We start from the raw sequence: 23613 nt of genomic DNA, 5'->3' as shown, positions 1-23613 counted from the left end.
CAAGTAACATTGATTATTTCAGTAGCTCAGCCTGTCATCAAGAAGATATAGCTACAATAACCTGGATCTCAGGGTATCATAAGGGTTTTGTCCATTCTTGAATTTTAAAATATGCCACACCACATAGATTGTTCCTGTAACCACTTATTTCTGGAAATCATTGTACTTAAATTGTTGTTAAAAAGGTACTTAACTACACAGTTCATTTAAACTCAAGACACTAAAGATTTGTAATTTAGTTCATTTAGCCAAAAATACAGTTACACCAAAACAGTCAATGTTTTCAGCCTATGAACAAGTTATAAACAACCTGAGAAGAGCTCATGAGTATGTTTCCCAAAACACGCTTGTGCAATGCTGCCCTCTCTGCAGGTTCAAAAGAACCTGTTCCATTCTTGTCATTTTCAACCCTCTTCAGCTTATGGACCTAAAACTCTTTCCAGTCTAGATGAAGACCCTTGATTAGCAAATGTAAGCCTTATGACAAGCTAGGTTTTCATAAATTTCAACACTTCCTAACAGTAGTCTGCCACCATGCTACTGATACAATGCTGTAGTTGCTTCATGAACTTTTGTTCTAGTGTATAAAACCCCAAGCTTTTAGTTGCAGGTTGGCCGTGTCCTTGGGGCAGTGATGGTTTAGGCTTTGTAGTTCTTGTATGTAGAATCCCTTATCTTAGTCAAGGAATGTGTTGAGTGATAAGAGAGGGTCTGCAGCAGAAAAAGTAGGCCCAGCTGGTTCTGCAGTTTGTGAAGGAGTGCTGAGTAGGAGATACGTGCAAGAACCTAGAGGGAGTCATAGGGCAAAAATCTTTTTTGAAAGCATCCTCTAATACATAATCAAGATACCCTATGTCGCCATGGCCCAGCTCTGGCATTTCTGCTAAATAGAAGTGAAATAAAACATTAAATGTATCTCTCAACCACCTCAAACCGATTGCTGCAGCCTGCATTCTACCTAGCACTTGCAAAGAGAAGTAAGACAGGGAGCTTTGCTCATCCCTTCAATCAGTCTGAAAAATAACCAAAAAAACAACCAAACCAAAAAATGTCTTATTAGTTGAGTTCCTGCTTCCCTGCACTTTGCAGCACAGGGAACTTTCCAATACTGTTTCAGAGACACCTTGATGAGAGAGAACCACACCGCACCCCTTTTTCCATCCCCACGCTGAATGGCAGGGCAAGCCAGCCATCAAGTTACAATGTGCCTGGAGAAACTGACCTGTACAACCCTCTTCAAGACTCCAAAAGGAATTCTTACAGGACTGCCACCAGTCTCCAGATACAAATCCCTTTCTATATCTGACAGCAAAGAAGCTACACGCCTACTAAAATTCTACTTTTTTATTAGTTTTTTTCCTTTCCAAATACCAAATACCAAATTCCAAATTCAAAATACAAATTAATATGAATATGCAGGGAATAATGATTTCCTGAATAGACAGTCAAGCAGACAGATAGAATGAGGCCCAGGGTAAACAAAGAATCAAAATCTGAGACAGCCTAGAGAAGGCCAGGAAGTTTCAAGGAATTTGGGGAAGAGTTGAAGAGATGAAGAAAAAGAGATGTTTACAATGAAAGGGAAAAACATGTTAATTCTACTGACAGAGATTATAACACTAAGGCCGCCAGTAATTCTATTAACCACATTTACTTATTTTTATAGAAAAATATTTTCACATTTTCTTCTAGGTTTAGCTTAAGGAACAGAATCTAATGATTTTTATGTATTTGATATTATAGTTTTCCCAGAGTCCTGAAGAACTGGCTGATGTAGTTGCCAAGCCACTGTCCATGATATTTGAAAAGTCATGGCAGTCAGATGAAGTCCTTGGTGACTGGAAAAAGGGAAGCATTGCACACATTTTTAAGAAAGGTAGAAAGGAGGGCCCTGGGAACTACCATCCTGTGAGGCTCACATCTGTGCCTGGGAAAATCATGGAACAGACCCACCTAGAAGCTATGCTAAGGCACATGGAGCACAGGGAGATTATTTGAGGCAGCCAGCAGAGCTTTACCAAGGGCAAGTCCTGTGTGACCAACTTAGCAGCCTTCTATGATGGACTGGCGGTATCAGTAGACAAAGGAAGAGCTACGAATGTCATCCATCTGGGCCTTTGGCATGGTCCCCCACAACATTTTTCTCTCTAAACTGGCGAAATATGGATTTGATGGGTGGACTGTTTGGTGTATGAGGAATTGACTGGGTGGTCACATCCAGAGAGTAGTGGTCAACGGGTCAATGTCCAAATGGAGACTGGTGACAAGTGGTATCCCTCAGGGATCCATATTTGGACCAGTACAGTTTAATATCTTCATCAATGACATAGTGTGATGAAGTGCACCCTCAGCAAGTTTGCAGATGACACCAAACTGAGTGGTGCAGTTTCTGTGCCTGAGGGATAAGGTGCAATCCACAGGGATCTGGACAAGCTCAAGAAGTGGGCCCATGTGAACTTCATGAGGTTCAACAAAGCCAAGTGCAAGGTCCTGCACATGTGTTGGGGTAACCCCTGGTATCTATACAAGCTGGGGGATGAAGGGATTGAATGCAGCATTGCTCAGAAGGACCTGGGGGTACTGGTGGATGAAAAGCTGGACAAAAGCCAGCAATGTGAGCTCACGTGCCAGAAGGCCAACTGTATTCTGGGATACATCAAAAGAAGCGTGGGAGCAGGTTTAAAAAACTGTTTCTCCCCCTCTACTCAGGTCTCATGAGACCACACCTGGAGTGCTGTGTTCAACTCTGGAGCCCTCAGTACAGGAAAGACATGGACTTGTTGGTGTGGATCCAGAGAGGTGTCACAAAAATCATCAGACCATTGGAGCTCCTCTCTTATGAGGAAAGGCAGATAGTGTTGGGCTTCATCAGCCTGGAGAAGGCTCCACGGAGATCTTGTTGAAGCCTTTCAGTACTTAAAGACAGCTTATAAGAAAGGGCTAATTTTTTTAACAGGGTTTGATAGGACAAAGGGTAGTGGTTTTAAACTACCCCTTGTTTAAAAGAGGGTAGATTTAGACTAGATATAAAGAATAATTTTCTTTTATGATGGTGGTAAAAAACATTGAGACAGGTTGCCTAGGGAGGTGGTAGATGCCCCATCCCTAGAAATATTCAAGGTCAGGTTAAACGGGGCTCTGAGCCGCCTAACCTAGTTGAAGATGTCCCTGCTTATTGCAAGGGGGGATTGGACTAGAGGACCTTTAAAGGTCCCTTGCAACCCAAACTATCCTATGATTCTACAATTATCTATTCTACTTTATATTATATACATATATATGATTCAACGTACAAATTTATGAAAACAATAGAAAAAAATGGTAAGACTGGTACACTCAAGAAAGCAACACAAACACACAAACGCATATGTGATTTAAAACAGTAGTAAATTTTTAGTCTGAGTTTACTTGTTTAATTGTCCTGAGTGAGTTGATCTATCTTAATTAAATCAGTTGAGTCTCTACAGTAAATCAAAAGGCCTTATAGAGGAATATGATTGATCTAGCCTTTACACTGTGCTAAAATTTCCATCTTTTATGTAGATCTCCAAAATAAATATTTATTAGGGAAATAATTTTTAAATATAGTTGCGATTAGTTGGGACAAATAAAACCACAAACAAAATAATAATTGCTATTTGTAGGTTTACTGTCCTCATGCTAGAAGCAGTAGACAAATTCTGCAGTCTACCTCACATTGGGTAGGTTCTTTCATTTTGTGTAACACATTCATCTGACCCTGGTATCATTACTTTCTTATTTATTTATTTATTTATCCCCCCTCCCCGAATGACAGCATTTAGCTTCAAGGGAAAGCAAGCCTTCCCTCTCGCTATACATAAAAGCAATAGCTCCTGTCAGTACTAGGTCATCTCCAAGCTCACTTCTGCTCCTGCTGTTGATGCTAAATAAGTGCAAGGGCTCTGAGATGGATTGGTGATATTGCCGCTAGCAATTGCAACCAAACCCTCCTGGGTGTAAACTTATGGCAGCATCCCCTGGCCTTCCTGAGCAGATGCATTTGCAAATGTTTTCACCTTGACCAAACATGTCAGACTCATAATCTCAGCGTGTTGGTTGCTGGTGGAGCGCAGTGTCTAGGTACCAGAAGTGGGAATTGTCTCCATTTCAGACCTTTCTTGTTTTACCAGCTTTCACATCTGCCACTTCTCTTGTATTCCATGCCAGGTATGATGTAAGAACTAGGGCAAAATTCTAGTGTTGTCCCACAGGCACGTTCTCTACCTGGCGCCCAGCGCCAATTCACTCACCGAGTTGATTCCTTTATTCTGCTTCGCGCCGGGTAGCGAGCTAGGTGGTCACTGACAAATGCCTGGCTCCCCAGTTATCAAAACTTTACATTATTTATACATTTCAACAAAGACATCAGCCCTCATTGATTACAAGTTGCTCAAGTCTTTCATTATTTAGTTCTCAGTTTCCTATTTGTTAAGCAATTCTCTCGTTTCCTATGTTGATCATTCCACATGCTCAACCTCCACTTCGTTTTAAGTCAGGGGGGGTTTCTTGACCCAGTCAATGCATCTGTGGTCGGGATCTCCCCATGCTAAAATTACCTTTGTCTTAGCTTTGCTGAGCTCATTGTTTGTGAAGAGCTTTCTATCAGCTCATCTATCTTGTGGAGGGGCTTCCTTTGTGAAGGTTCTTTTCTAAATAAAAGAATTTGCTAGTGCTTAACGAAGCGCTTAGCAGGACATATAAATGCTTGTAATCTGAATTAGCCCTTAACGACTCATTCTCTCTTTGTCTTAAAGTCAAACGACTAACAATACATCCAGTTGTTTCATATCACTAGGACAACCGCCTCTAAGAAATCTTCTTGAACCCTAATGAAAAAGAAAGTAGGCAAAATGAAAAGTCAACTTGCAAACTATGTGTATTTTTTTATTATATAGATTTTAATGAGCATGGTAGAAAGGGAAACAAGACTGAAGTTCAAGGAAGGTGTGTGGTAGGTAAAGAATGAAATTGATACCAGCGATAAACCTTGTAATGAATTACTGTATTTGATTCCAGTACTAGCTGTTACTATGTATGCATATAATTAATTCCTAGAGTGCATCAAGACTTTTATTAAATATTAAATCTGAAAAGGTATCAACTGAAAGTTAAAAGAAAAGGTCCGAGTTCCCAAAAAACTTAAGCAAATAATTCCAGCCACAGGCCCATGATCCCGTTTGGTAACTGTGTAAGCAACCTCAACCTTAATTTTAGAGGATGAGTAAAACAAAAGGGCAGAAAATTGGTGTGAAAGAAAAAAAAAAAATATCTCTAACAATTGATTTAAAGAATCACTTTAACAATATACGAGCGAGCGGAGGTTATCTTTATTCGGCAGTGCTGGGTGCATGGGGGATCGCTCCACCAAAGTCACGCACACCAAAGGAACCTTTCAGCCCCCTCTTTATACAAGTCACTCATGTCTATTCATCAACTTTCCGGGAACTCATTAACAGATCTTGCACCTGGACAATTAGCACAACATTCCCTATGTCACCCATTCAAGGATTTAGTATATCGTCAAATTAACATATCTAGTGCCTGGACAATTAGCACATTCTCATTCAAGGATTTAGTACATCTTCAACTTAACAATATTAACATATCTTGTGCCTGGACAATTAGCACACTCCCTGTGTCACCCATTCAGGGATTTAATACATCCTCAATTTAACAGTAAGGGTCATCTCAGACAAACATGAGCACATTGTTCTTTAAATAAATCGTATATGGCCCATTATTCACAAGGAAGGGCTAGTGAGCAGAACCAAGCAGTTATTTATCTAATCTAAACTGAGAAATCAAAGTACAGTCAGGGATGTTTTTCTTCTCACATTGGACTAGAAAACAAAATTACGGTTATGTCCTATCTCAGTTTTTTCTTTTCTTCATTCAAAATACACTTAAGAATAGTTAAGAAAAGAAAGTTTAAATATCAGCATTTTATTTAGCGTATAAGATTCAAACTGAGAAGGATAAAGGGTGAAAGGAACATGCTTATTACACCCTATAACAGTGTCACTGAAAAAAAAAAGCAAAAAACCAATAAATTTGGCATACGGCAGGGTTTTCCCCGATACTTATGTAACAAGACACCCACCCTCTCTGTCATTCCAAGTGACCTAAACTTGGAGGAAAGCCAAGAGATGACTTAGGGTAGTGCTGAAACACATTTCAAACTCTGCCTATGCTATATGTTTATCCCGAACCCAGTGCACGGATGACTGAAGAACTCAGGGGTTTGATGATGGGAGGTTCTTCTATTCTCTTCCTTTTATATGTGGGAGGGTTTAACACAAAACGCCAAATTAAGTGTTTTGCTGGGGCTGTAGGAGGCTGGAAGTCAAGTCACACTGACTTTCAGTGGAATCTGGGTTTGTGACTCCCATTGGGGCTTGTGAAATGTCATCCTTAATTGGCATAGAAAAAAGCTTACATTATTCTACATTAAAATTGTGGTGATATCATAGGATTGTCATAGAAAATTGTTGGAATTACACAGTGATATGTGTTAATTTTTCCATATCACCACCCAATAAATTCTCCAATTAACCCATATCATTGCTTTAATATCGTGTACTTTGGGGAAATATTTTCAATTAGAAACTCAACAGTAGGAGTGGAGAATTGGATAGGATGCCTAAAATTGGATTTACTTTGCTCCTTTTCCCTTAAGATTAAAATAGGGTTTTGAAAAATAACATTTTTTCTTTATGTCTTTTCTTATCAGCTTTTTCCTTCCAATGGAATTAATGAATGATATAAAGTCAGAAAGTACAGGAATAAAAGTCAAAGAAGATTTGTACATTTATTAAAAGGAGACATATCATTTAAAATAGTCATAAATGAGTGGTAACTGTTTTAACCATCATCAAAAAATGAACAGACTTTTTCCTAGCCCATTTAATTCTTGGCAAAGGCCTCAAAGTGAATAGGTTTTACTGGAAATTAAAAAACCCCATCCCAACAACGACAACTACAAGCAAACAATTTTTAATCTCTAAAAGCATATGTTATTTTCCATTTGTAATTCAACACAATTGAATACAAGGTGCTTATCGTAAAGAAGCTGTCTACTGAACTGTCTCTGTTGAGAGAGAAATGGGATGTATTTTCTATTCCTGAGAGGTCAGGAAGGGAAAGGACAAGTACAGGTATATTTATGGAGTTTTGCCAGAGGGCACAACTTAGGTGTTTATGAGTTCAGTTTGTTTGTTTTGGTGTCTCTTTGTTCAGGGTTTTCCTTTGTTGTTGTTTCTTTACCTGTGTTTTGCTTTTACAGCTGTTTTTATAGTCTTGTTGGCACTGACCCAGAAACTATTGCTCAAAGTCCACATTTTGCATGAGTATGTTTCCTGACCTGGGGTTGGTTTTATACAAAATCAGACCTGAGGTTCTCAATATGCTTTTACAGTCTCAGTACATTTTTTTCCTTTCACATTCTGTTTTCATGTTCTCATGCTGAAGGATACAAGGAGATCTCATTGATTGCAAAGACTAAAACATATGCCCTAGGTTTGGAAAACTGAAAATCCAGAAATTCCTAAACTAGCTCTAGAGTGATTGTGACAGCTTCATTCAGACACACTGTTAGAATAGCAATCAATGTGCCAACCACCATGTTTCATACACGTAGGAGGCACATAACTGCTGAATTCCTTCTAGAACCTGCGGAATTCCCTGTTAGAACCTCCATAAAGTCATCAGTTACTTTGGTCAGTAAAGACCTTGTTTAGAGAAGGAAATAATGAAATATACTAAGAAATTACTTTCAAGGATCAGGCATTGCTTAAGCAAAGAGATTTTTCTTATAGCACTTTCTTTTTTTATTCACTGTTAAATTGCATATAATATCAATCTCACATAAAACTAGTACTGAAAGATTTGGATCCACGCAAGGACGATATCTGAAGGGTACCTAAAATACCTAAGTATTAAATTTAGATTCCTCAGAAGATCAGTCAACTGACTTAATGCCCCTTGGTGCTTTTTCCCCCTTGTTAAAGGTCTTGGAGTCTCTTCCCTTAAGGCTGGCTGGATTTGCTGTGTGTGTATGGGTTTATGTTTTCACTCAGCTCAACCGGTAAGACCCATTCCTCAGCCTTGTAGAAACCATTCCAAGATATTCTTTCACGGTTCCTTCCCAGATATCCACTGATACAATACAAACCCAAAAGAATAAATTTCATTCATTCTTGCTCAAAAGCTTATCTGTTAATTTGTTTTCACAGCATGTGTGATATACAGGATTTAGAATCTATGGCCTTCCCCCAACAGCTGAATTCCTGCCTCCTTCTTAATAAGCTTAATTCATAAAGAACTAGTTTTCAAAAACTCAAGATCTAGCCTAAGAGTTCAAACCCCATTGCCCTCTCATGCACTTTCTGTAGTCTCAGACAACTTTTTTGTTGACTGCTAGAGATTCTGTGAGGGAATTTAAAACCTCTACGCTCATTGTTTGCAGAACAAGGTGTCTAATTCAGCACTGAACACGTTTTGACTACAGGAGATGTAAGAGTTTCAAGTTATAAGCCTTGCAATAGGCTTGCAGGGTCAGGTACCTATAATGCACAGCTATTTAGATGGAGTTCAATTTATAGGAAAAGTATTATATTTTCTGTAAAGATCATCCTAGCACTTGCATGCTAACGTAAATCATGTGCATTTTTATTTCTCTGGCTCAAGAGATACTTCACAGAGAAATAAATCTGAAGGAAGGGTAGATGATGTTCAGTCTAGATTGGGAAACATTCTAAAAACAGGGAATCAAAGTCTTTCATTTGAGATACTGTTAATAGATTTCAGTAGATCATGAAGAAACAAACTGCCACACAATGTCATCTCCATGTTACTTGGAATGGTGGGATAGTAATTTTTAACAAAATTGTCACAGATTAAGAAACTATGAATGCCAGCTTATATAAATGGCTAACATCAGCTTGGAATAATTTCCCGTTCTTTAACAAACATAAGAATGGCAAATAAAAAACCTAAACTCTAGAAAATATTAAAAAAAAAAAAAAAGCCATTTAAAAGTGTTGCAAATGCAAATAATTATCTCTTCACTAATCAAATCCATAATGCCATTATAATTTTTACTTCCTGGTAAATGAAAAATACATGTCAGTACTTGATTCTTGTTCAGTGCAGACTTTAATTGCTTTGACTTCTTGTTATTTGCATTGCTATGAAAAATCCAATGACCTTTATGTTACATCAGAACATCAGAGGAAATAGAGATACATTTCTATCTTCAGATGAAAAATACTATTTGTTTTTCATGTTCCAGTCTGTTGTTGGGACTTAAATCCCCTATGGGTGTATTTTAAACTAAGACCTCAAAAGGAAACATGCTTATTTCTTCTCTCTCAAAAGAGATGCAAATAAGAGTCAGACAAATTGCAATTCATGATCATGCATAAAAACAATCCTTCAGCTTTCTAGCCCTCCTTTTTGCCCCTTGACATTTTATACAGAAATTTTATTAACACTTTCTTAAGAACAAACATATATTTCAAGTTTAAATGACATATTGTATCTTTTTCTCCTTTTTATTTTGTATTTTGCATTAAAATGATGTTCTACTCATCAGTATGCTAACAGTAAGGAATAGGATTTTCCCCCTCAATTTTTTCTATTATTATAAATTGATAATGGAGACTAGCTTCTCTGTAGCCCAAACCTTCCTTAGTAATAAGGACCGGGCCATTTTCTAGCCCAGTGTTAAGTTTTGCAGTATGGGAGGCGATATACAAACTGCAGTGAGAAATCACTGAGGAGTTTGATTTTAAAATGTGTTCCACCGTATAAATCCTGATTTCTGCTAAACATCAGGTGCTTAAAAAACCCTTTTGTACTGAAAGTGTTATCAGTGAGTTTAGCTTACATATCTGTTTTTTGTAGACTTTCCCAGTGCACAGCTAGATTCTCCCCTGCAGTATGTAGGAGGCTATCTGAATTAATGCTTCTGCAGTTTACAAAACCTCTTGTGCTACATAATTTAGCTGGATGGAAAAAGATGGAATTAGATCTCTCTTGGCAGACTCAGTGCAACCACTCACATGTAAGCTGTCCTGCTGTTCCCTCTCTGAAAAGCTATTGTCTTTCTATCATTGTAGACTTCCATCTTGGCAAAATTGCGTTGCTACAGTGTGATTTCACGGGCTTCATTTTAAACAGAATTATTTATGCTATTCTTACAAAATCTAAATCATCATGAGAGCCTCTAGAGTGAAGGTTAATTCTGTTGCCAGCAGCTGTAGCTTCACCCGCTGATGCTGAAGCTTGTGGTGGCAGCAATTACTGGCCATCCCTGGTCTGATAAATTTGTGTTTTCCCTTTGATCAAATATGTCAAGCTATTAATTCCGTATAATCATTGATCACATGAAGTGCCAGACCGTCTTGTTTTAGCATCATTCACATCTGCTGCTATTTTCCAGTCACACAGGTAAAATGCATTGACCTAGAGCATGCCACTTTAACCTCAGCACCCTTACGTGGAAGAATGCCAGCTGCTTCTGAAATACTGTTCCCAGCCACCTGAAATCCCAAGAGGTGGCATGCTAGCTGAAATTATTAACTACCCCGACCACTTAAAAAAACCACAACAACAAAAAAACCCAAACAAACCCAAATCCAAAAACTAAGCCAAAGAAAAAAAATCAACCACTAGCCTTCCTGGCATCACATACTTGTTAAATGTGCGATGCTAAGTACTGCAGCACCTTTTTGTTTTATCACAAAACAGTCCCCAGCAGAGAACTGCCATTTACCCTAAGTTCAATGAGTGACTGTGGCCCGGAGGAAATATTAGTGAAAGATAAATTACAAACTGAAGCCTTCACGTAACACATTTTTCTACTAGATACTGAGGAAACTTGGTATAAATGCATTCACCTTTGGGTACACAGAAGTATGAGAAGTGGGTGCGTATAGAGTACGGAGACAGTGGGTTTGGCATTGATAATGTACAACTGTGACCTTGCTTTAACATGGTGCAGCTGTGATCCTGCAGCAAAGAAGTAAATAACTTTGAGGGAGTATGAGAAGAAACCTGGATGAAACAGAAACAAAGGAGGAATGTGATCTCACCTCTAGAAGATAAGGAAACAGCATGAACAGCAGAGAGAAGCCTATGGTGAACAGCGGCTGGGCACGTGGACAGTAGAGTTTGCCCAATTATAAAGTTTTTAGCAGCACGGGCGCAGAGTATAAACTTAGAAAAGCTGTAACTAACTAACAATAAAGGTCTTTGCTTCACCATCCTTGTAAAGTCTGCCTCAATTGCCACAAATGGTGACCCCGATGTGGTGGTCAATAAGCCACGGGCCATAGAGTGGTTGGTGATGACACCCAGCTGAACTCAAGAAAGCAGCAGTACAGAGACCTGTTCGGTTCAGACCTCGGCACTTCTACAGGTGAGCAGCTGGGGAGGTTATGGGTTCACATATGTTAAATGAAGAAAAATTTATATGGGACATAATGATGAAAATACTGGAATGGAGAAGGGTGAAGAATGATGAAGCAGCTGTGAAAGTTTTGCTTGCTTGGCTGTGCAAGCACGGACATGCTGCGGATGCCACAACAGCATTTCACACTCAGCTTTGGGAAGAAGCAGGAAAGATACTACTTAATGCAGCATCAAAGGGAGATTCTATGACAACCTCTTCTTTGACAATGTGGCACTTAAGGAGGCTCATGGAGCCCCAAACCAGTGGTGTAGCCTGACTGAACCAAGATCCACAGAAACTTTGTGCACCCATCACCTACAAAACAGGTGAGCAGTTGGGAACAATGGGAGGGAAGTTATCCAAAGATCAACAGTGCAGCCTGGATGTATTGCAACGGCTGCTTGCAGCTCAGCAACAAGCTGTGATGGGTCCGCAGCTAGTGACTCTGTTAGAATGTATCCGTGACAAAGTGCCAGACTTTCCACCTGATGCCACTTCGCAAATTCCTGCCTGGCAAGTGGTCAGCAGACCATTGTATGATGCTGCCACAGAGGGGGACTTCTGACTACTCTGCCAAGTGTGGACTTATTCTATTAATAGTGCTAAACCAGGGGAAGCTGTAAATTCCACTGACAGCGTGACTCTTCTTAACACATCAAGGATGGTGACTCTGTCCACACCTCCTCTGCCCCCAGAGCTCCTGTCACTGATTGCAGCAACCCTCACAGCACAGGACCAAGTGAGGAAACAGGACAACTCAGACAGAGATTCCATTGACACTGATAAGCCTATTGATCCAGGTCCTATAGATCCAGAAAATGAACCAGACCTTTTTCTTCCACGCTCAATGCATTGACTGTGTTTTTGGGGAGGGTGAAAGGGGGTCCGGGGGATCAGTGGCAGGAATGCAAGCAGGAAGCGCTTGAACAAGGGGATTTGGGAGTTGCTATGGCATGTCCAGTATTTTGTCAGCCAAATCAACCTCCAGAGTGGCAGCCTGTGCAATATGAGGCTGTTAAAGTGTTAAGAAAAGCAGTGCAGGAAGGGGGGATTCATAGTACATTTGCTGTGCCCCTTCTTGAAGCAAGGGCAGAGCCTTATACACTTGCACCGCATGATTGGAAGTCATTGCTTTGTATGGTACTAACTCAGACGTAGTATATGATGTGGTTATCTGATTTTTGTGAGCTATGTGTAGTGGCCTTGATTGAAAACCTTAATCAGGGAACTGCTGTTAACTATGAGCAGTTGGCTGGGGAAAATAAATATGCCAATTCTGTGACTCTGACAAGGTGTCCCAGGGACGACTATTTGCAAATGAAGGAGATGGCTATTAAGGCAGTCCAGATACCGGAGTCTGGGTGAGCCTCTAGTGAGTCATTTGCTACAGTCTTGCAGGGTACTAGAGAGTCATAAACTAACCTTACTGATTGGCTTCAGAATATTTTGCAAAATGTCAAGCGTGAGGAAGCTCGAGGGTTGCATTTAAAATGACTAGCTATGATATAGCCAATGCAGGTTGCAAGCAGACATTGCAGCCCTTTAGCAATTGCAACCCCTACATGTGTCAAATGTTTACAATGCAGAACGCACAGCATCCTGTAACTCTCAGGCTGAGTTCTGAAATGCAGTGCAACACATTTTTGCTTCTCTAATCTCTTCTGCAGGAATAGTACACGCTCTTAACTTGCTTCATAAATGAGGCTGTTAGCTTGCTAAAGAAAGTAATACTACAAATGCTACTTTTTCTGGCTTGTAAGAAGATGTCAATTCTGTCTGTCATATGTTGCTACAGAACCAACCGCTATTGATTTTTATTGTTTGCACAGGGACATGGGTGTGAAGACTTTGATGGGATGTGTTGCGTGAATCTGAGTGACCACTCTGAATCAATTCACGAATGCATACAAAACTTAAGACTTAAAGATCTGCAGCAGAGCCAGGGGCGGGATGCCTTTGGTCTCTTCTTACAGCTGGGAAGCTTTGGGCCATGGATCAAAATATTGCAGAATTCATTATAATTGCCTTAACTACCTTATTGATGTTTGCCTTATGTTTCCCATGCCTTTTTTTCTGTATTCAGCATTTAGTTGATCATAGCATAAATCAGGTCATGGTCACCCAGCCACACAACCTTTGCCTCGTTGCATTTAACAAGCAACAGAAAGGAGGCTGATGATGCCCCATCGAGAAGTGGAGCCTGGCCCGTGGCTCTGCAGACACAAAGCTGGCAGAAACTCCACTGTGCCTGGACCCCTGCCCCCTGTGCCCTGTAATGTGCCAGGAACTCCTTTGTGGGCAGTGTTCTGAAAGCTGTGCTGGCAAAAGATGCCAATGAAGCCACTGGAGGTGGAAATGCCTTTACCAAGGACAAACCTGCCTTGACAGGAAAGCAAATAGAGCCCAAGACCAGTGTGCTGGAGAGCATGAAGGAGCCGAGAGCCATGGTCTCCGACATTGCCATGATGAGCTTCCGCATTCAGGAGCTGGAGCAGAGCAAGTTCAAGGCACTGCAGAGAAAGAACTCCAATTTGCAGCTCTGTCTGGAAACGGTGACATCTGAGAGGCAGGAGAAGATGGACACCCAGGCTGCCACCATTGTCAAGCTGAACAAGGCACTGAGGGGCAAGCTAGAGAGTGAGAAGGAGCTGCAGGATGCAGTGAAGCAGCAGGAAGACAAGATGCTGCAGCTCATCAGCTGGAGTGGGGAAGTCAAGAGGTTGAAGGAAGAGGTCTCTCAGCTGAGTTGTGCACTCCAGCACACGGAGACAGAGTCCAAGGTGCTGTGGAAGGAGGTGCAAGGGCAGGAGCCCAAGGTGAACACTGCCCATGTTCAGGAGACAGTCCTGCTGCGGCAGGAGTCAGACAAACTATGGCTGCTGCTCCTGAAGAAAGAGAATGAGAACCTGCTGCTCTCTGACAAGCGCTTGGAGCAGATCAGAGGGCTGGTGCTGAGGCTCCAGCATGTCCAGAAAGTGCTGAGAACCCACAAAGAGATGCAGGAGAAGATGAAAGAGGTCCCCTGTCAGCTGTTTTAGTCATGGCAGCGAGCTGCCAGGAGCTCCACAGCCTGCTGCAGTACTTGGGCCCGAAGCCAGGCACTAGCAGCAAGGAAGCTGCCGAGCCGCTGTAGCCTGTAGCATGAAACCTTCCTGGTTTTAATGCTGTAATTATTGACTAAATAAAATTTTGTTGGCTTTCAAAAAAAAAAAAAAAAAAGTTACTTTACAATTGTTTTTCTGAGTCTTATTAAACTTTTTTTTTTTTTCAATTACTCTTCTGTTTCTAGAAATATGTTTTTTCATTATGTGTGTTTTCCAGTTAAGGGGTAAAACGTGGAAACTAGTTCGGATGACAACTGCAACCTAAGCTAATTCTAAGCAGTTTGAGATAAAATGAAATTCTGATTTTTGTTCATAAATTATAATTGAGTGCTCAAAGTTTTTATTTCCCTGTTTGTGTATAGTTCTCTATGTATATAAGAACAAAACAACAACCCACAAAGCAACCAGATCATTTTGAGAAACTTTCGTAGTTAACTTCTGCATTTATTTCCAGTAATGATCTAAATGTGTCTGTTCAGCTGTTTGTTTAGTTCTGAGTTTTCATTGTATGCTTTCAGGTTCTTTGAAAAGCAGAAATAACAGTTGAACAAATATTTAAAGTAAAACTTTTTTCTACACAATTTCCACTTCCATGCTTTAGAATGGAGGCACAGTGGAACACTCGCCCAATTGTAAGATTTCAAGAGCTTTTAAGTATGTTTTATCTTTTTCTTTAGGATCAAAAATGTTTCATAGCAGCTCATATACAGAGTTTACAAGTCAAACAATTTCTCATGTTCATTTGGTTAAAAGTTTCTGTTAAAATATTTTCATAAAGTTTCCATAGCTTATTGCATGCTCTTATAAGTAATCATAAACCTACATGCTGACCTCTATATGAAATGCAGTGATAACAAAAGTTTTACGTTCTGTGAACCTGATTGAAATGTACAAATGTACATATAAAACAAAGCTAAAATTGGTAATTAAGTGATAAAAAAAAAAGGAATGAACAGTCCATAACATGTTAAAGGTTAAAGCAGGATTTTGAAAAACAAAAAGGGGTAATTATAGAGCATGGAGACAGTGGGTTTGGCATTGATAATGTACAACTGTGACCTTGCTTTAACATGGTGCAGCTGTGATCCTGCAGCAAAGAAGTAAATAACTTTGAGGGAGTATGAGAAGAAACCTGGATGAAACAGAAACAAAGGAGGAATGTGATCTCACCTCTAGAAGATAAGGAAACAGCATGAACAGCAGAGAGAAGCCTATGGTGAACAGCGGCTGGGCACGTGGACAGTAGAGTTTGCCCAGTTATAAAGTTTTTAGCAGCACGTGCGCAGAGTATAAACTTAGAAAAGCTGTAACTAACTAACAATAAAGGTCTTTGCTTCACCATCCTTGTAAAGTCTGTGCCTCAACTGCATGATCCAAGGTACCTAAAATTCCAATAATGGTCCTAAAGGTAGGGTGCCATAAACTAAAATGAGATGGAGGAATGGTATGACAAGGAGGAACATAAGGCCCTTGATCTTTAAGGATCTTGTGAGTCATGCAAAACACCTGTTAAATTTATGTTACACACACTAGAGCCCTTCTGGAATAACTAGAGCATGCTACTCCTATGACGGGTAAAAAGTAGTATGTCCAGACTGACACCCCCCCTCCCCCCCCCCCCCTTTTTTTTTTTTGGTAATTTTGTACCAAGTCGGGGCAGAAAGTCAAAATTCTGGGAATATTGTGTGATAATAACAACCACTGTCTATTAAAGAAAAACACCAGCACCTCGCCAGTTTCAGATTTTTATGCTTATTTGGTTTCTAAATTATCTATTTTGGGCTCAAGTTTCTAAACAGAAAACCACTTGGTGAGCAAATTGAAATTTTCATTTGGGAAAATGCATAAATGGGACTGACTATTTCAGAATTGTCTATTCCTGCTCTTCTCCCCATAGTAAATAAATCCATGTAACAAGCACATTTCCTCCAAACTTTGTTTCAACAGCACTTAATTTTCTGATACTTTCAAGAAATTTTACGTTGCAGTAAATGCAATAACCATGTAGTATCATGTAATGCTCTGATGAACCCAGTCAAACCATTTACTATGTTTTCTCCCTATGTACATGAGTTTTAAACATATGATAATTCAGAAAGTAACAAACTCCTAGAACAGGAGCATCCTTCCACCACTTAGATAAAACCTGTACTATTACAGCTGTGAACATTTTGTGTTCTTAGCATGCCAGGATAACCTTTTAACTCTTCAATTTAAAAGTGCTAAGATAAGGTAGGGTTATATCAGGTTTTAATGTTTGTTTTGAATTGTATCAATTCAGTTTTCACATTTTACATTTATTGGTGGTGAGTCACTGGAACAGTTTGCCCAGAGAAGTTGTGCCTGCCCCATCTCTGGAAGTGTTCAGGCCAGGCTGGATGGGGCTTGGAGCAACCTGGTCTAGTGGCAGGTGTCCCTGCCTGTGGCAGGGGGCTTGGAACTAGATGGTCTTTAAGGTCCCTTCAAACCCAAACCATTCTGTGGGTCTATGATTATTCACCCTCAGAATTTTACACTTTGTAACTTAGAAGCACAATTTTTAGACTTAAAAGCAGCAAACACGTTCAGATGGGAGGGTCTACATGTCCTATTTTCATATAAGAAAGGAAAATTGTTGGGGTCTACACGAATCAGGATGGTATAAATCTTTTGACCACATCCAGTAATACACACACCATTTTACAGAGACTTCGAAGACTCTTGTATGAATTCAGCTGAAGATCTGCTCTTTAACAAGGATTATTAACTGTACATGACAAGTTTAGAAGTTCAGCCATTTTTCAAAAGTCTGAATAATAAAATGCAGTGATATTTTTGAGATGAAAGTTCATCACTGCAAAAGTTCTACCACAAAAATATCATTTTTTTTTAAAATGTCAAAAAGAGAAAAAACAAGAAGATACAAACAAGAAGATACAGCCACAATTGCATAGAAATTAACAAAGAAAGTTTCCAAACAAGTGTTAAGCATCAGAAAGTTTTAACACATTTGAAAGTGCTTGAAACAGTTTGGTCATTTGGTTCATTTTTCTGTTTTGTTTTGGTTTTGTTTGCTGCTTTGGCCCACCCTTATTCACACTTTCACACTAGTTTTTATGTACTTCAGCAGAACAAGGGGACTTGCATTCCTTCCCTGTCATCACACTGTATAAGAGTAATTCTGATTAAAGCAGCAGTGCAAAGCAGAAAAGATTTAACAATGAGAATACACATGTGGATTAAGCTCACTTAGATAAACATTCTTCATCTTTTTTAATAATGATCCTTCTTTTGGTCTGAATTACTTTTGGGTAACTCCTGCTTTTCAGAGTTTTTCAGTAACTGAAGGAATGACACACATGATATTTAGCCATTCCAAATGCCATCCTAGTTGGGACCATGTAATTATTTTGATTGGTGGTGCTATCTTATCTAGCTTTTCACTGGCTACTGTAAATACTTTCCAACACATTTTGAACCCTCCCTTATCTCCTAAAAAGGGACATAACTACACTTTGAAAATACACACATGCCATACTGTGACTATGAACCATTCACAATATACCATATGTGAGTCAGGGCATGGAGGTTTACAAACAAAACATTACAAAAATGTACACTTTCATGAAGGATTAGTAACAAAGCTTTGGTTTCCTCTGTGTGGATATGGACATCCCTAATGGAAGCAGCTATATCACAGGTGTTAGAAGTTATTTTTGCATACAATGGAGATGAACAGACATGTGTAGGTGTCATTCAGTTCATCTTTATGTAGACAAAAAGATGCCAGAGGAAGCATATCTGAAGAGTACTTCTCTATCTGCTTAAAAATGGAGTTTGAGAGACTAGCTCAGATATAGATGTCTAAATTTTAGACAACAACATTACCCAACACAATTTCCACCCTAATTGTCTTTCTCATTTTGATACACAGATGGAGGCATCCTAAGGCAAGCTAATCTTTTAAAGGTATTTTACTGTCTGAAAACAGGGGTAGTTCCTGGTCGTTGCAGGTCAACCTGAATTGCCAAACAGATCAGAAATTCAGTCCATGTAAAGCTTTCATTTTCAAATATTAAAAATAGAGTGCGTTTGTTTGAAAAGCCATGGAAGGATATAAATAGAGTGTTCAGGGATTTGGGTTTGTTTGCTTACTTGCTTGTTTTTACTGTTCCAAATCTACAAGATTTACTTAAATTGTATTTCAAATAAAATGAATTTTCATCTGCATTGCTCAGGTTTATCAAGTAACTTGCATCAGACCTCTAATGGAAGTTTTAAAAATATTTAATATCTAGTTAATGCTTTCTATGACAAATTTCATTAAAAAAAGAGGTATGTTATGTGTGATTTTAAATCTAAGAAACACCAACATTTCTACTGCTTATCAGTTCTAGAACTAAAGCTCTATTTTTACTCTAAGAATGAGGATGCTACTTACTATGAAAAATAGTAAATAGTAGTTTTTATAAACACTCATTTTCCTTTATAAACACCTGTCTCCTTTTATATAAGCAAACTTTCAGTGAAATAAATGTTCAGCATATTTTAGCTACAATGTTGTTATTTGGGGAATTTAAACTATCAGTAAATTATAAATGATAACATTTACCTCAATGTACTAGTTACAAAACTGCGTATAAAACTGCAGTGAAGTTCATTTAGAAGATGCCTACAGTTATTTGTACAAGCTTTGATTAGCTTTAACAGTATATGACAGTACATGCATATAAACATCTTGTGTACTTAGTTATATGTTCAGCAATAAGCTAAATCAGGGAGAAATACTACAATTATATCATCTTCTAAATTCATATATTAAAAAATATAAACAGACAAGCCTTTCCTTTTCATTCTTAATTTCAAAGGCCTCTTTAAACATAGGATGAAACTTCAGCGAAAGAAAAGTAAGAGAGTACAGCAAATGCAAGAGCCAGAGATGATCTAGGGTATGTTACCCTGTTGCCATTTCATTGCTGTTGAAAAGAGATTCCACTACCAAATGAAGAGTGTGTTTTACCTACGAAGTCTACAGGGTTCTCCCACTGAATTCTTTCAAGAAATGGATCTTTATATCAGGAGATCATATACACTCTCATGTGCAGCCTGAGGGTTCGGTTGTGCTGCAGAGCTTGTCTACGCAAGGCACATAGTGCAACTCAAAGTAGGCGATGAGTTTTACAGCTAATTACTCATGTGTACACAAATAAGGCTTTCTTGAAGGGTAACTTTCTCACCTTCAAAGGAAGTGATTGCACTTCAAATGGCTGCACACAGATGTACCATCGTCAAGTTCATAAACAACCACAACGAGCCCAAGTACCACAAATTCAGATCGAATCCAACTGTGCCCTGTGCACAGAGCACTGAACCTCAAGGAGGAGTGAAAATTTTGTCTATTTTGTTTTGTTTATGACTCAAAAGATTAAAGATCCTTAAGAAGAGAAGAAACTAGTTTTACAGCTGCTTCCTAGAACAAGCAGATTGTGAACAGAGCCCAAGACAAGAGGCAACGTGCAGATTACATTGATTTGTCACCAGCAGAGGCCAGCAGCAGCAAACTACTGCCCAGTCCAAGAGCAAGGGATAAACGGGAAAAGAGCTGTGACTCCTGGAGGTATCTTGAAGCGATTACCGAAAGAATTGCAGGGCAGGGAGGTAACCATGAAGGGAGATTAGCAGTTTCAAAGGCACCACACAAGCCAAGGGAAGGTCCATATGTACAAGATGAAGAAAACCCTTTAAAAATATAAAAAGCTCATAAGCACTCTGCTGCTTTGGAAGAAGTACTAATGATTTAAAGGGTATGTGAACAGCAAAGAGCAGAAAAGACTTTAACTACTTCAACTGAAACCATTGCATCTCCTCTGTCGGAACCTTTAGCAGTAACCCATACTGTACAGCAGTAAGAAATGCGGTGTAACGCTTGCTGAAGGTGTTACTATTCGCAAGAACTGATAGCGTAGCAGTAAGGGACACATAAATAAACTGCCTGCTACCACTCTAGTGAAAAATACCACTTCTTTCCTAATCATGAAGTCCTACAAACCAAAGTTACCTTGTGTTATACTGTAATCTTTTTCTGGGCAAAGGGAAGACGAGGTATAAGAGAAGCTTATAATCTGCTGTTAGTCCAAATAAAAATTAATGATCTATTAGTACTAGTTATCAGATGAATCTAGAAAAGCTTTTCACTTGTAGGAGAAAGTCATATTCACTAGTCCTATATGCTTCCTAGTTAAAAATGTAATGAATGATAAAGTTAAGATTACCAGTGGGATTTTCTGCCATATTAATAATATCAAGGATATTAAACATCAGTGGACTCAAAGTTTTGAAAAATGGAGCAGAAAGTGGGAAGGCTACTGCAACATAATGCTTCTTTCTTTTTGTCAAAACTCCATACACTCATAAAAGACATAGATTTGTTCTACTTTTAAAAGTTATTGACTACAGGCTACCATATCTGTCCGATTCCAATAATTTATTTCATTACAAGAGTATCATATTTTCTTAATATTATTATTGTTGAACTGTATTGTTGAACTGAGAAATAGGTAAAGTGGGACCTAAAAATAGTGGGCTCAGCTAAAAAAGTGAATGTGTTATTTTATCTTTCAGATGGTCACAACAATTAAACTTCTGATATAGACCTTTTTGATGTGTATGTCTGGATGACATCACTATTTTAATGCAGTGAGAATTTTAATATAATGAGGAAATACTCCACTGTAAGATAAGCACAGTAAGAGAGAAGCATTTATTCTAATTCCATTGACTGGATTCCATGAGCTCCATTACTGGAAATGAACTTTCTACCTCTACTCGATCTAAATAATTATCAGCCAGAAAGTGTTCAAGCTCTTGGGTTGGGGTGGAGGCACGGGAAGTTATTATTGATGTTACCATTTTTTCCCTCCAGTTGCAAATAGAATCTTTAAACCTGTGTGTATTTTAGCCTAGCTCTGATTTTACACTGCTGGATAACTCTAGACATCCCAATTACAAGTGAATATTTGGTCTTTTAGGCAATTAAATGGAATATTGGCGACATTCTTTCCCATTTGTGAAATCTAGTCACATCCTTCTTTCTGTATAGGCTTAGCTATATACAGCTCCCTACATCTTCATCCATGTCCAGTCAAGATGAAAAGAAAAAAAAGCAGCCCAGGACAATTAAACAGTTTAAAAAACCACTGAAAAGAGCCTGTTGGATGAAGAAAGAAGTCTGAGGACCCATTTAGATTTCCTCAGGGGTGCCAAAATACATCAAGCATGTTAGCTTTGGAAGGACAATTTGCAGAGAAATACCAAAGACTGTGCATGAAAGTGCACCTTAAAGGCAGGATAACACCTTGTTTGCAGTTCCTTTTCTTTCAATGTACATATTGGGATCTATCTTGTAATTGTAAAGTTTTCCACATCACACCGTTTAGTTTTATGGTTAGCTGATGAAAAGTTGCATGGATAAGTCTACTATTTGCATGTGTTACACCTTTTAAAATGTAATCAGAAAGCCTTTATTCTATCAAAAAAGATAAAATGATAAAACTAACATCCCAGCAGAGAAAATTGACTAGTAAAACTACTAAGAGCTTATCTGATTGAAGAAAATTTCTCATGTTCAGTAGAGAGCTGATTCTGAACTGATGGACTTCAGATTTCCTTATGCCTCTTGTATGCTGAACAACAGAAAGTAATCCCATCTTTGGAGAGGAAAATGTTCAAATGCTACCCTTTTCAATGACCATAGAGGTGGAGTTCGCTAATCCCAATAGTCAGTCATAAAAACAGCCCAGGACTTTGTTTCACCCATTTCCCAGGCTACAAAAGAGAAACATGAAATCCCTAGCTCCTGCTGCAGCTTGTTCAGCAGTTGTCACTGTGCTTCATATGCAGAAGTGGAGTTAAAAATGAAGACCCCATATGCACAGTCAGTTCCCAATTTTTTGGATGCAAGCTAAAGAATCATTTCCCCATGATTAGATAAAAATATTACAAGGACTGGCTCTATATATTGTGTGAACAATATTAAGTTACACTAAAAGCCATAGGGAAAAGAGGCACCTCTTGACCTCGGATCCTTTAATATATAGTCACAATGTCAATCCACTCTCCCACTTCTAGCAGTGGCCAATCCATTAGTTGTTGGAAATAGGTATTAGAGGACTGAAAATTTCATGAAAGAAATATATATACACAAAAATACATAAAATGAATTTGCTAGAGTATTAACAATTTTCTACACTAGAACTACTTTAGGACTTCAAGGGGCAAAAAAGTAATTTGCTTTAGTTAAATTTCAATTATATACAATGCAATTACAGCATTATTTAAATATGGATATTACTCTTAATTACAAGATACTTTCACTGGCATGTAAAATACTTTTTCCAAATAATTAAAACTGCTTCTTAAAATGTTCTGTAACGAATAGTGACACACTAACGTTACACAGTTAAAACAGATTATTTGGAAATTGAATCTAAATGTACTGTAATTCACATTCATTAAAAGGCTAGACATTTTTCAAGTAAATGAAACTGTTCTAGAAAAATCAATTCACTGTACAAGAGTAACATATTACAAACCTGCAGTTAAAATTCAGTCATTTAAATGGGAGGAACACTAATCCAGTGATAATAATTCCATTAACCCAACAACACCTATTCATATTTAAAAAAAATAAAATACCCACCCTGCATCTGTGAGACAGCGTAGGGTATCTTTAGACTCAGTAATTGTTGGTTAGCCATAAAAAGACAGATTAATATACATAAATTTAAAACATACGTGTAGATCTGGAAAAGGGAAATTACTTGCAGAAACACTTGTCTTTCATCTATAGCTCTTTGTCTCAGTATTGAATATTTGACTTAAGATTAACTGTTTTGTTTCAATTTATTATCTTAATGCAAACTATCAGATAATTTATAAGACATAATGGCATGTAAGTCTATGGTGTTATACTTTTGTGGAAAACATAAGTTAACACATACTATTTACAGATTTTCAGTTTAGGAGATTTCTTCAAGTTTTTTTTATTTACTGAGTGGA

Source organism: Falco biarmicus, chromosome 5 (assembly GCF_023638135.1).
Source record: "Falco biarmicus isolate bFalBia1 chromosome 5, bFalBia1.pri, whole genome shotgun sequence".
Taxonomy (NCBI): domain Eukaryota; kingdom Metazoa; phylum Chordata; class Aves; order Falconiformes; family Falconidae; genus Falco; species Falco biarmicus.
Note: the sequence above shows the minus strand (reverse complement) of the source record.